Source organism: Triticum dicoccoides, chromosome 6A, assembly GCF_002162155.2.
Source record: "Triticum dicoccoides isolate Atlit2015 ecotype Zavitan chromosome 6A, WEW_v2.0, whole genome shotgun sequence".
In the NCBI taxonomy this organism is placed as follows: Eukaryota; Viridiplantae; Streptophyta; class Magnoliopsida; order Poales; family Poaceae; genus Triticum; species Triticum dicoccoides.
Genome location: NC_041390.1, coordinates 237725250 through 237740336, shown reverse-complemented (window position 1 = coordinate 237740336; position 15087 = coordinate 237725250).

Sequence of the window (15087 nt, the reverse complement as noted above, 5' to 3'; positions counted from 1 at the left end):
GGTGTCCCAACTTAGCCCATCACAAGCTCTCATGGTCAACGAAGGATATTCATTCTCCCAGGAAGACCAGATCATACTCGGAATCCTGGTTACAAGACATTTCGACAATGGTAAAACAAGACCAGCAAGACCGCCCGATGCGTCGACATCCCGATAGGAGCTGCACATATCTCGTTCTTAGGGCAACACCAGATGAGCACTCCATACAACTAAAACCATCCCTCAAGTTTCCCTGAGGTGGCGCTGCAAAGGACTCTAGTTCGGACCAACACTTAGAGAAGCACTGGCCGGGGGGTTAAAATAAAGATGACCCTCGGGAGCACGACTCCCAAGAGAAAAGTAGGTGGTTGTGAGGAAAATGGTAAAAACCAAGGTTGGGCCTTGCTGGAGGAGTTTTATTCAAAGCGAACTATCAAGGGGTCCCCATAACACCCAACCATGTAAGGAACGCAAAATCAAGGAACATAACACCGGTATGGCGGAAACTAGGGCGGCAAGAGGGGAAAAAACACCAGGCATAAGGCCGAGCCTTCCACCCTTTACCAAGTATATAGATGCATTAATTAAATAAGAGATATTGTGATATCCCAACATATCCATGTTCCAACTTGGAACAATCTTCATCTTCACCCGCAACTAGCAATGCTATAAGAGGGGCTGAGCAAAAGCGGTATCATAGCCAAACAACGATTTGCTAGGAAAGGTGGGTTAGAAGCTTGACATGGCAATATGGGAGGCATGATATAGCAAGTGGTAGGTAGCGCGGCATAGCAATAGAGCGCTCAACAAGCAAGCAAAGATAGAAGTGATTTCGAGGGTATGGTCATCTTTCCTGAGATCCCACAGGGAAGAAAAACGAGTCCATGAAGAAGACAAGCGGACGTAGTCGAACGAATCCTCACAACTCCGGAATGAAACCGAAGTTAACAAGAGAAGCTACCCGGAAAGAAGCAAGCAACATAGTAAACAACCATCACATAAACATGGCATGATGCACAACCAAGTATGATGCATGTCCAGTTTAATGAGGCATGGCATGGCAATATGCACAAACAACACTACAAGTTAAGAGGAGCTCAATATGCAACGAGTTGCATATTGACGAAACACCACAACAATTATTTAGTTCTCACCCGTTTAAGTACTCAACAATATTAAATGTTGGTTAGCATGGCAAGGGGTGAATCAAATGAAAACTACCTATCTAGGCAAGTTTAAATGAGGCCGGAAATAACAAACAACAATTCCGGAAAATCCTCATATGCATATATTAGGTTTGGTACTGATCTGCCCTAAGCATAATTTTAGAGTTGCTAAACATGCAAAGAAGAGTGCACCATGTTAAACTAGGCATTTTCTACCCCATTTACATATAAAGTTTGTTACGTTTGGAGCTACGGTTATCTAGTTATGAATTAAAGCATTTTAACATTGCATTATGCAAAATAAACACAAGCAGCATTTTAAACATTTTAAACATTCAGGAAAGTTGGATATTATGAAACTAGATGAAAAACTAAGCATTTTACATATATAATTTATTTTAAAAAGATGCACCGTTTGTGAGTTATGATATGCATGAACAACAGGGTTTTTTTGTAAAACAGTAAACTGCGGATAAATGGACAAAATGCAGAATGGAAAAAAACATGACCTGGGCCGAATCTGGCTGGCCTGAGTGTACAGGAGAGGGGCTACTCACATTGAGCCTGGCCCGGTCGGAAGCAGAGGAGGCCTGGCGCTGGCTGTGGTTGCTGGGCCGGCCCGCTGGACGCGGTTGCTGGGTCCACGGAGGAGCAGGCTCGGCCTCGGGTGGGTCGTAGCCCACCTGGACGCAGACGCGGAGGGAGACGGGATCGGGGCTCCTCCCGATCCGACTGACGCACGGCGTCGCTCGCCGGTGACGGCGACGGGGATGACAAGGTCGGAGGCGGATCCGACGAGGGGGAAGCAGAAGAGGCGGCGGATGGCGCAAAGAGGTCGGATCTGGGTCAAGGAGCTCACCGGGGCTCCATTCCCGGCGACGGCGAGGGGTCCCGCGAAAGCTCGTAGGAGCTCCATGTCTGCGGCGGCGCGGGGCGGGATACGGCATGGAGGAGAGAGACTCGGGGCGGAGGCGAGCAGGCGACGTCGGACGGCGGAGCTGGAGGTGCACGAGGGCGGCGGTTGCCGGCGGGGGGCGAGGTCGCTGGAGGTTGGCACGGGAGCAGCAAGGCGATGCAGATCGGGCGAAGCGGCGCTCGGGCCTTGGATGGGCTCGGGCGGGCCTTGCGTGGGCCTGAGCGGGCCACGGCGGCGCGGGGAGACAGGGGAACACGTGGCCTCTCCGGATTGGCCGCGGGAGGCGGCTGGCGACGGCTCGGCCAACGGCGGCGCACCATGTGGCGATATTGTGTTGGTTGGCGCCAGAAAACAAGGTGGAGGCGGCGGCTAATGATTAGGGGTGCGGAATTTTAGGAGGAGGGGTAGGTAGCTGCCCAAAATGGAAGGGGAGGTGGTTTATATTGGGCAGGTTCTAGGGTTAGGGGGGTTTTGGGGGGGTTTTGGACCGTGCGATCGCCATCGGACGGCTCCGATCAGAGGAGGGGTTAGGTGGGCTGTGCTAGAGAGAGATGGGCTGAGAAGAAAGGAGAGAGAGCAGCCCGGCAACGGTTTTCGGAGACCGAAAACGTCCGACGATAGACCGGCTATACTGCCGCTATAAGTTTAACGGTTGGGCTATCAAACGAGCTCCGAATGCGATGAAACTTGGCAGGCGGCCTACCTACAACATAACAAGACCACACGCCAACTTTCAACCCATTCTGAGAACATTTTCCGGCCACTTATAAAATAATATTTCGGAGGTGCCGCAGGCGCGTGCAAGTGTGTCTTAGCTCAGAACGGACAACGGAAAGAACTGAGAGACCCGGAAGGATGCAAGTTTTGAAAACATGATGATTCAATGGACATGATGACATTATGAAATGCAACACGCAAGCAAAATACATGGCAATGTCGGCGAATATCTGGAAGACACCTGGCGCATCAGACTTGGGGCATCACAACACTCCACCACTACAAGAGGATCTCGACCCGAGATCCTAGGGATGGCACCGGAGAGAAATGGAAAAGGAAGAGGTGAGGTGAAACTAAGTTGCTTCTTTGACAAATGAGTGAAACCAAAGAACCTTGAGAGGTTGAACAAATTGAAAGAAGGAATGTAATGAAGATGAACAAAGTTGAAAACACTCCGTTAGAAAAGAGGAACAAGGAACATTACAAGAACCTTGTAGGTAGAAAGACATAAGAAAAAGGGTTGCAATGGACAAGAAGTACATGCAAGATTCCGGTAGAAACAAGATGTACAAGGAACGATAAAGATCAATTACGACAACACCTCTGTTGGAAACCGAAGGCAATAATATGAACTTGGCAAAATGAAAGCACTTGGATGAGAGTCCGGTTAGAAGAGGAATGATAGTCACAACACTCCGGTTAAAACAAGATAGAGAAGGGCAAAGAATGATATAATTTGGGCAGCACTCAGACTGTAAATGGAAGGAATTGAACATGAACTTGACAATATGAGAGGATACTTGACGAAATCAACAACACATTGCCTCCGGAACTATTGAAAGAATGGCACAAGGGGTAAGAAAGATTTTAGACAGCACTCTGGTAGAAAAGAGGCAAAACTTGACAGAATGGGAAGAACTTGAAAAGAGGGCACGACACTCTGGTTAAATGGATAAGCACGAAAAAAACATGGTCCTCACAATCTGAGATGATGAGTGAAGAGAGCAACATCACAATGCCTCCGGAAGGAAGAATAGAAGATATATCATTGGAATAACAAAATGGAGAAGAAAATGCCAACTTCTGCCACAAATGAGCTTGAAGAAGCAACTTTAGGAGAAGGGTCCAACGGAGTTGTTGGAAAACCAACAACAAAAGATATGATTTCCAATGGTCTTAAGGAAAACATCCCCAAATTATGAGGTGAAGACCAGCCACTAACGAAATCAATCAGTTGGATTGAGATCAACAAGGAGATGAAAACTCCTTCATCGAGATGAGAAGCAGAAATTGGATCATAGATAAGCACCATAAAGGCAACATTCCCAATGGAAGGCTTTAGGTGAAATCTATACCAAGATAACTCTAATGAAAATATTGATGGATTTAAGATATCTCATTCCTGAGAACTTGTGAATCATGAAACACGAAGGGAAATTATCAAGAATGACATAACACCATCACAAAAGATAAGGTAGAAAGAATTGCACTTCAGAATGCAAGATGAAGAATGCTTGAACTCCTCAAAACAAAACATGTGTTGAACACCATGTTTATTTTAGAGTATAGTTTGGCGGATCTTAGATTCGAGAGAAAACTTGAAGAACAATTGAAGAATGAAAGGAAACCTTGATGAACCACCAAGTTGATCCTCCATGAAGAACTCCGGTAATAAAAAGAATGATCAAAAAGAATAAGATTGAAGCCTTGCAATGATTAGATGGAGCTTCGTGATGATATAATTGAGAGATCTTGGAACTCCGGGGAAGAAAGATGAACAAATGAAATCAAGAATCTTGATGAACCTCTGGAATAAGGAATTGAATTCACTCGATGAAACAAGAATAAGAATTACATTATGCTTATCCTTCACCAATTTAAATTGATGACAAGCAACGGATTTGGCATACTACTTATTCTCGTAGAACGGATTAAGATGGATATGGCGCAAACTTGGGAAGGTCTTCAACGAACCACCGGTAGGATTCGGAAACAACGAATGAATTGATATGAAAACGAAGGAAGAAGAATCTTGAACAAACCACCGTAAGAATTGAAAACGAACGAAGTAAAAGGGGTGTATCACCGGTAAGAATTAGAGAACAAATGAAGATACTTGAGGGAATTTGATACAAGAGAACAAAGAGATGACGAGCTGATTAGATAATACTTGAACGATGCACCGGTAAGATTTGGAGAACGAGAGATGAAGGCTGGAATGAATAAATCTTCTGAAATGATAGCCTCCGGAGAATCAAACTGACAAAGGTTCCTGAAATGCTCCGGATGGATGAAAAGAATTCTCACAAACAGAAATAATTATGATAGGATGGCAACAACTTGAACTACACATCTCTAAGAGAACGGATAAGATTTGGAGGAAAAACTCTTCTTTGGTCATCAAAATCCGAGAATGATGATGAGAAACACCACCATGAATTTTTGAGACACTCTGGAATAATTAAAATAGGAAAGGTTGAGCCAAAGATGAAAAGAATTTGAAAGATCCTGGAGAAAGACATTTGACTGATGACAAATCATTCTTACATCAAACTTTGGAATGAATTTGAGAATAACTCTGAGAAAATTACAAGAGTCAGGTAAGATCCTGGGAAAAGACCTGTGGGTTAAGGCCCACTCAAAAGAAATATCGTTGAACGATTACTTGAAAGGAAGGTTGCACCAGTTGATTTAAATGGCTTGAATGACATAACATCCTCGAAAGAGCTAGAGCGAATTGAGAATGGAAACTTGAATCTTCTGAGATATCTTCAGCATTCCGGAAACAATTGAATAGCGAGAAGTGGATGATTAAGAGGTGCACCGACATGAGAAAGCATTTGAACCGAGGAAAAGGATATGATCGACAAAGCTTTAATTAAATCCATCGAAGAAGAAAAGAGAACGGAGAATGTTGAACTTGTAAAGCATCTTCATGAGAACCACCGGGTAAGAACATTGATGGAAAAGAATGGAGAGAATTCACTCAATAAAATGGATACTAGATTAAGAAATCTGAGTCCTTGAAGAAAAAGGGGTGGGAGGGCAGGAAAAATAAAAGCAACATGGGATGGATGGAACAAATAACGTTGAGAAGACTTTGAGTTGATCTTGCGGATGGGAAAAATGATAGGATCATCTTGAAGAGAATCACACCGGTTGGAAAGAATTGACAAGACAATCTCGATAAACGAGAAGGATTAGTATTCACATAGGAATATGAGAACACCGCTTGGAAAAGGTATGGAATCACACTTGACTTTGAAGCAACTCGAATACCAAAACTCAACACAAAACAAAGGATTGGCTTGCAGAATAAGCCGGAACAAACATATGATAGATCCCATATCGTATCATGTGTTTGTTGGAAAGATATCCTACGTGATACTTGAATTCCCACTTATAAACTCCCGAAATTTTCTGGTTATGCAATCAGGTATTGGGGATACAGGGGAAGCATAATATCTCACACAAAACTAGCAAATCCTACATCCAGTTGTATCCATCCTTAAACACATAACCAAGAAACCTTCGGAAATCATTTACCTCAACCTTCGAAAAGCATCCGTTATATGAGTTATGGCAATACTCCCGAACTCCTGCCCCAGTACTGGGTGGCGTCGAGGTTATCTCACCAACAACTGCATAAAAGAGATTTTCGATGCCGGCAAACTCACGTATTCTAGAATTGCAACGATAAAATTGTGACAACAACACCTTGGAGCTCAACTCCCCGGGACACTGCCACAACCCCTAAATGTTAGGAGGCACCAAGAACAATGTTCTCATCACAAAACCATCGGAACGATTCCAAGATACCTGCGTGATCCTAAAAAAATTCGTGAAATTTGAGGAGAGAAGAGTCAAAACTCTACGTCAGGAGGCCTCACCAGAGCGACGAAGCGACTGAGGAGTAAAAAGAATCCTACTCTCCGATATATATAATCTTAAGACTCAAAAAATTTTGTTCTAGACTCAACAACGCTAGCGATTCGATCAAGCAGGGGGCTCCTAAGTCGGGGAAGGCTCTGGTTACCAACTTGTTACACCCACAATGCGGCTATATCTCCCACGTGTTGGGGCACGACTTAGAGGCATAGCCGCATGGTAGGTTTTTCGCAAGAGGGGTAATCTTCACACAATCCCATGTACTGAATAAGATAGGGATAAAGAGTTGTCTTACAATCGCCACTTCACACATATAGCAAGTTAAACATACAATATCCAGAATGCAATCAAGGTCCGACTACAGAACCAAAATAAAAGAAGACAACCCCAAATGCTAGATCCCCGATCGTCCCAACTGGGCTCCACTACTGATCAATAGGAAACGAACCAACACAACGAACACGATCTTCATCGAGCTCCCACTTGAGCTCAGTTGCGTCGCCTGCATTGTCATCGTCGGCACCTGCAACTATTTGGAAGTATCTGTGAGTCACGAGGACTCCGCAATCTCACACCTGCGAGATCAAGACTATTTAAGCTCATGGGTAGGAAAGGGGTAGTGAGGTGGAGCTGCAGCAAGCACTAAGCATATATGGTGGCTAACTTACGCAAATGAGAGCGAGAAGAGAAGCAACGCAACAGTCGTGAACTAGAAGTGATCCTGAAGCTACTTACGTTCAAGCATAACACAAGAACCATGTTCACTTCACGGACTCCGCCGAGAAGAGACCATCACGGCTACACACGCGGTTGATGCATTTTAATTAAGTCATGTGTCAAGTTCTCTACAACCGGACATTAACAAATTCCCATCTGCCACATAACCACGGGCACAGCTTTCGAAAGTTCAAACCCTGCAGGGGTGTCCCAACTTAGCCCATCACAAGCTCTCATGGTCAACGAAGGATATTCATTCTCCAAGGAAGACCCGATCAGACTCGGAATCCCGGTTACAAGACATTTCAACAATGGTAAAACAAGACCAACAAGACCACCCGATGCGCCGACATCCCGATAGGAGCTGCACATATCTCGTTCTTAGGGCAACACCGGATGAGCACTCAGTACAACTAAAACCAGCCCTCAAGTTTCCCTGAGGTGGCGCTGCAAAGGACTCTAGTTCGGACCAACACTTAGAGAAGCACTGCCCGGGGGGGTTAAAATAAAGATGACCCTCGGGAGCGCGACTCCCAAGGGAAAAGTAGGTGGTTGTGAGGCAAATGGTAAAACCAAGGTTGGGCCTTGCTGGAGGAGTTTTATTCAAAGCGAACTATCAAGGGGTCCCCATAACACCCAACCATGTAAGGAACACAAAATCAAGGAACATAACACCGGTGTGACGGAAACTAGGGCGGCAAGAGTGGAACAAAACACCAGGCATAAGGCTGAGCCTTCCACCCTTTACCAAGTATATAGATGCATTAATTAAATAAGAGATATTGTGATATCCCAACATATCCATCTTCCAATATGGAACAATCTTCATCTTCACCTGCAACTAGCAACGCTATAAGAGGGCTAAGCAAAAGCAGTATCATAGCCAAACAACGGTTTGCTAGGAAAGGTGGGTTAGAGGCTTGACATGGCAATATGGGAGGCATGATATAGCAAGTGGTAGATAGCGTGGCATAGCAATAGAGCAATCAACTAGGAAGCAAAGATAGAAGTGATTTCGAGGCTATGGTCATCTTGCCTGAGATCCCACAAGGAAGAACAACGAGTCCATGAAGAAGACAAGCGGACGTAGTCGAACGAATCCTCACAACTCTGGAACGAAACCGAAGTTAACGAGAAAAGCTACCCAGAAAGAAGCAAGCAACATAGTAAACAACCATCACATAAACATGGCATGATGCACAACCAAGTATGATGCATGTCCAGTTTAATGAGGCATGGCATGGCAATATGCACAAACAACACTACATGTTAAGTGGAGCTCAATATGCAACATGTTTCATATTGACGAAACACCACAACAATTATTTAGTTCTCTCCCGTTTAAGTACTCAACAATATTAAATGTTGGTTAACATGGCAAGGGGTGAAGCAAATGAAAACTACCTATCTAGGCAAGTTTAAATGAGGCTGGAAATAACAAAGAACAATTCCGGAAAATCCTCATATGCATATATTAGGTTTGATACTGAACTGCCCTAAGCATAATTTTAGAGTTGTTAAACATGCAAAGAAGAGTGCACCGTGTTAAACTAGGCATTTTTCTACCCCATTTACATATAAAGTTTGTTAAGTTTGGATCTACGGTTATTTAGTTATGAATTAAAGCATTTTAACATGGCATTATGCAAAATAAACACAAACAACATTTTAAACATTTCAAACATTCAGGAAAGTTGGATATTATGAAACTAGATGAAAAACTAAGCATTTTACATATATAATTTATTTTAAAAACATGCACCGTTTATGAGTTATGATATGCATGAACAACAGGGGGTTTTCTGTAAAACGGTAAACTACGGATAAATGGACAAAACGCATAACAGAAAAAAAAAACATGACCTCGGCCGAATCTGGCTAGCCTGACTGTACAGGAGAGGGGCTGCTCACATTGAGCCTGGCCCGGTCGGAAGCAGAGGAGGCCTAGCGCTAGCAGCGGTTGCTGGGCCGGCCCGCTGGACGCGGTTGCTGGGTCCGCGGAGGAGCGGGTTGGGCCTCGGGTGGGTCGCGGCCCACCTGGACGCAGACACGAGGGAGACGGGATCGGGGCTCCTCCCGATCCGAATGATGCACGGCGTCGCTCGCCGGTGAGGGCGACGGGGACGACAAGGTCGGAGGCGGATCCGACGAGGGGGAAGCAGAAGAGGCGGCGGACGGCGCGAAGAAGCCGGATCTGGGTCAAGGAGCTCGTCAGGGCTCCATTCCCGACAACGGCGAGGGGTCCCGCGAAAGCTCATCGGAGCTCCATGTCAGCGGCGGCGCGGGGTGGGATACGGCGTGGAGGAGAGAGACTCGGGGCGGAGGCGAGCAGGCGACATCGGATGACGGAGCTGGAGGGCGCACGAGGGTGGCGGTCGTCGGCGCGGGGCGAGGTCGCTGGAGGTCGGCACGGGAGCAGCAAGACGATGCAGATCGGGCGGAGCGGCGCTCGGGCCCCGGATTGGCCCGGGCGGGCCTTGCGCGGGCCTGAGCGGGCCACGGCGGCGCGGGGAGACAAGGGAACGCGTGGCCTCTCCGGATTGGCCGCGGGAGGCAGCTGGCGACGGCTCGGCCAACGGCAGCGTGCCATGTGGCGATATTGTGGTGGCTGGCGCCGGAAAACGAGGTGGAGGCGGCGGCTGATGATTAGGGGCGCGGAATTTTAGGAGGAGGGGTAGGTAGCTGCCCAAAATGGAAGGGGAGGTGGTTCATATAGGGCATGTTCTAGGGTTAGGGGGTTTAGGGGGGTTTTTGGACCATGCGATCGCCATCGGACGGCTCCGGTCAGAGGAGGGGTTAGGTGGGCTATGCTAGAGAGAGATGGGCTGAGAAGAGAGAAGAGAGAGCAGCCCGACAACGGTTTCCGGAGACCGAAAACGTCTGACGATAGACCGGCTATACTGATGCTATAAGTTTAACGGTTGGGCTATCAAACGAGCTCCGAATACGATGAAACTTGGCAGGCGGCCTACCTACAACATAACAAGACCACACGCCAACTTTCAACCCATTCCGAGAACATTTTCCGGCCACTTATAAAATAATATTTCGGAGGTGCCACAGGCGCGTGCAAGTGTGTCTCGGCTCAGAACGGACAACGGAAAGAACTGAGAGACCCGGACGGATGCAAGTTTTGAAAACATGATGATGTAATGCACATGATGACATGATGAAATGCAACACGCAAGCAAAATACATGGCAACGTCGGCGAATAACTAGAAGACACCTGGCGCATTAGACTCAGGGCATCACAAAGCTAAGCACTTCTCCCATTGCAAGAAAGATCAATCTAGTAGGCCAAACCAAATTTATAATTCGAAGAGACTTGCAAAGATAAACCAATCATACATAAAAGAATTCAGATAAGATTCAAATATTGTTCATAGATAATCTGGATCATAAACCCACAATTCATCGGATCTCGACAAACACACCGCAAAAAGAAGAGTTACATCGAATAGATCTCCAAGAGAATCGAGGAGAACTTTGTATTGAGATCCAAAGGGAGAGAAGAAGCCATCTATCTACTAGCTATGGACCCGAAGGTCTGAGGTAAACTACTCACACATCATTGGAGGGGCCATGGAGTTGATGTAGAGGCCCTCCGTGATCAATGCCCCCTCCGGCGGAGCTCCGGAAAAGGCCCCAAGATGGGATCACTTGGGTACAGAAGGTTGCGGTGGTGGAAATAGGGTTTCGTGGTGCTCCTGGATGTTTGCGGGGTATGTGAACATATATAGGAGGAAGAAGTTGGTCGGTGGAGCAACGAGGGGCCCACGAGGGGGGAGGGCGCGCCTAGGGGGTAGGCGCGCCACCCTACCTCGTGGCCGCCTCGTTGATTGCTTGACATCTACTCCAAGTCCTCTGGATCACGTTTGTTCCAAAAATCACGTTCCCAAAGAATTCATTCCGTTTGGACTCCGTTTGATATTCCTTTTCTACGAAACACTGAAATAGGCAAAAAAACAACAATTTGGGCTAGGCCTCCGGTTAATAGGTTAGTCCCAAAAATAATATAAAAGTGTAAAATAAATCCCATTAACATCCAAAACAGATAATATAATAGCATGTCACAATCAAAAATTATAGATACGTTGGAGACGTATCACTATGTTTGATGAAGATGATATTTTTAGTCCCCCAAGTTTTGATGAGCAAATTTATTTTGATGAGAGCATGCCCCCTATTTATGATGATTATTGTGATGACACGTATACTATAAAGAATAATGATATCCATGAAACTTGTCATCATGATTTTAACTTTCAATTGGATTATGCCTCACATGATAGTTATTTTGTTGAGTTTGCTCCCACTACTATTCATGAGAAGAAATTTGCTTATGTGGAGAGTAATAAAAATTCTATGCCTGTAGATCATGAAAAGAATGCTTTATGTGATAGTTATATTGTTGAATTCATTCATGATGCTACTGAAAATTATTATGAGGGAGGAATATATGCTTGTAGGAATTGCAATAATACCAAGTTTCCTCTCTATGTTCTTAAAGTTTTGAATTTATGCTTGTTTTGATTTCCTATGCTAGTTGACTCTTGTTCCCATAAATTGTTTGCTCACAAAATCCCTATGCATAGGAAGTGGTTTAGACTTAAATGTGCTAGTAATATTCTTCATGATGCTCTCTTTATGTTTCAATTCTTATCTTTTACGTGAGCATCATTGAAATCATCATGCCTAGCTAGGGGCGTTAAACAATAGCGCTTGTTTGGAGGCAACCCAATTTTATTTTTGCTCTTTGCTTTTTGTTCCTGTTTAGTGATAAATAATTCATCTAGCTTGTGTTATGATTGTGTTTTTTATGTTTTAATTAGTGTTTGTGCCAAGTAAAGCCTTTAGGATCTTCTTGGGTGATTGTTGTTTGATCTTGCTGATAAAAATAGAAAGTATGCGTTCACGAAAATAATTATCATTTTTTACCAGAGAGCGATAAAATACCAATTCCAACTGCAGTAGATCAATATAATTTTTATCGTGGTCGTCCTAATTTTTCAGAATTTTTGGTATCACAGAAGTATTCGGGAGTTACAGATTACTATAGACTGATCTGTTTTTGACATATTATGTTTTCTATGTGTTGTTTGCTTATTTTGATGAATCTATGAGTAGCATCGGAGGGTATGAACCATAGAGAAGTTGGAATACAGTAGATATTACACCAATATAAATAAAGAATGAGTTCACTACAGTACCAAAAGTGGTGATTTTACTTTCTTATACTAACGGAGCTTACGAGTTTTCTGTTGAGTTTTGTGTTGTGAAGTTTTCAAGTTTTGGGTAAAGATCTGATGGACTATGGAATAAGGAGTGGCAAGATCCTAAGCTTGGGGATGCCCAAGGCACCCCAAGGTAAAATTCAAGGACAGCCAAGAGCCTAAGCTTGGGGATGCCCCGGATGGCATCCCCTCTTTCGTCTTCGTTCATCGGTAACTTCGCTTGAGGCTATATTTTTATTCACCACTTGATATGTTTTGCTTGGAGCGTCATTATAATTTTGTTTTGATTGTTGTTTGAATAAAATACCAAGATCAGAAATTCTTAAATGTTAGAGAGTCTTCACATAGTTGCATAATTATTCGACTACTCATTGAGCTTCACTTATATCTTTTGGATTAGTTTGTCATTTGCTCTAGTGCTTCACTTATATCTTCTTAGAGCACGATGGTGGTTTTATTTTTAAGAAATAGATGAACTCTCATGCTTCACTTATATTATTTTGAGAGTCTTTAGAAAAAGCATGGTAATTTGCTTTGGTTATGAATGTAGTCTTAATATGATAGGCATCCAAGAGGGATATAATAAAAACTTTCATATAGAGTGCATTGAATACTATGAGAAGTTTGATACTTGATGATTGTTTTGAGATATGAAGATGGTGATATTAGAGTTGTGCTAGTTGAGTAATTGTGAAATTGAGAAATACTTGTGTTGAGGTTTGCAAGTCTGGTAGTATGCATGTATGGTAACCCTTGTGCGACAAATTCGAAGCATGAGGTGTTTCTTTGATTGCCTTCCTTATGAGTGGCGGTCGGGGAAGAGCGATGGTCTTTTCCTACCAATCTATCCCCCTAGGAGCATGCGTGTAGTGCTTGGTTTTGATGACTTGTAGATTTTTGCAATAAGTATGTGAGTTCTTTATGACTAATGTTGAGTCCATGGATTATACGCACCCTCACCCTTCCACCATTGCTAGCCTCTCTTGTGCCGCGCAACTTTCGCCGGTACCATAAACCCATCATTTACCTTCCTCAAAACAGCCACCATACCTACCTATTATGACATTTCCATAGCCATTTCGAGATATATTGCCATGCAACTTTCCACTGTTCTGTTTATTATGACACGCTTCATCATAGTCATATTGCTTTGCATGATCATATAATTGACATCGTATTTGTGGCATGGCCACCATTCATAATTTTTCATACATGCCACTCTTGATTCATTGCACATACCGGTACACCGCCGGAGGCACTCACATAGAGGCATATTATGTTCTAAGTATCAAGTTGTAATTCTTGAGTTGTAAGTAAATAAAAGTGTGATGATCTTCATTATTAGAGCATTGTCCCATGTGAGGAAAGGATGATGGAGACTATGATTCCCCCACAAGTAGGGATGAGACTCCGGACAAAAAAAGAGGCCAAAAAAAGAGAAAGGAGAAGGCCCAAACAAAAAAATGAGAGAAAAAGAAAGAGGGGGCAATGTTACTATCCTTTTTCCACACTTGTGCTTCAAAGTAGCACCATGATCTTCATGATAGAGAGTCTCTTATGTTGTCACTTTCATATACTAGTGGGAATTTTTCATTATAGAACTTGGCTTGTATATTCCAATGATGGGCTTCCTCAAATTTCCCTAGGTCTTCGTGAGCAAGCAAGTTGGACGGACACCCACTTAGTTTCTTTTGTTGAGCTTTACTACATTTATAGCTCTAGTGCATCCATTGCATGGCAATCCCTACTCACTCACATTGATATCTATTAATGGGCATCTCCATAGCCCATTGATATGCCTAGTTGATGTGAGACCATCTTCCTCTTTTTTGTCTCCTCCACAACCACCATTCTATTCCACATATAGTGTTATGTCCATGGCCCGCGCTCATATATTGCGTGAAAGTTGAAAAAGTTTGAGAATACTAAAGTATGAAACAATTGATTGGCTTGTCATCGGGGTCGTGCATGATTGGAGCATTTTGTGTGACGAAAACGTAGCATAGCCAAACTATATGATTTTGTAGGTATGAGCTTTCTTTGGTTATGTTATTTTGAGAAGACATAATTGCTTCGTTAGTATGCTTGAAGTATTATTATTTTTATGTCAATATTAAACTTTTGTCTTGAATCTTTCGGATCTGAACATTCATGCCACAATAAAGAAAATTACATTGAAAAATATGTTAGGTAGCATTCCACATAAAAAATTCTGTTTTTATCATTTACCTACTCGAGGACGAGCAGGAATTAAGCTTGGGGATGCTTGATACGTCTCCAACGTATCTATAATTTTTGATTTTTCCATGCTATTAATTATCCATCTAGGATGTTTTATATGCATTTATATGCTATTTTATATGATTTTTGGGACTAACCTATTAACCTAGAGCCCAATGTCAGTTTCTGTTTTTTCCTTGTTTTTGAGTTTTACAGAAAAGGAATACCAAACGGAGTCCAATTGACGTG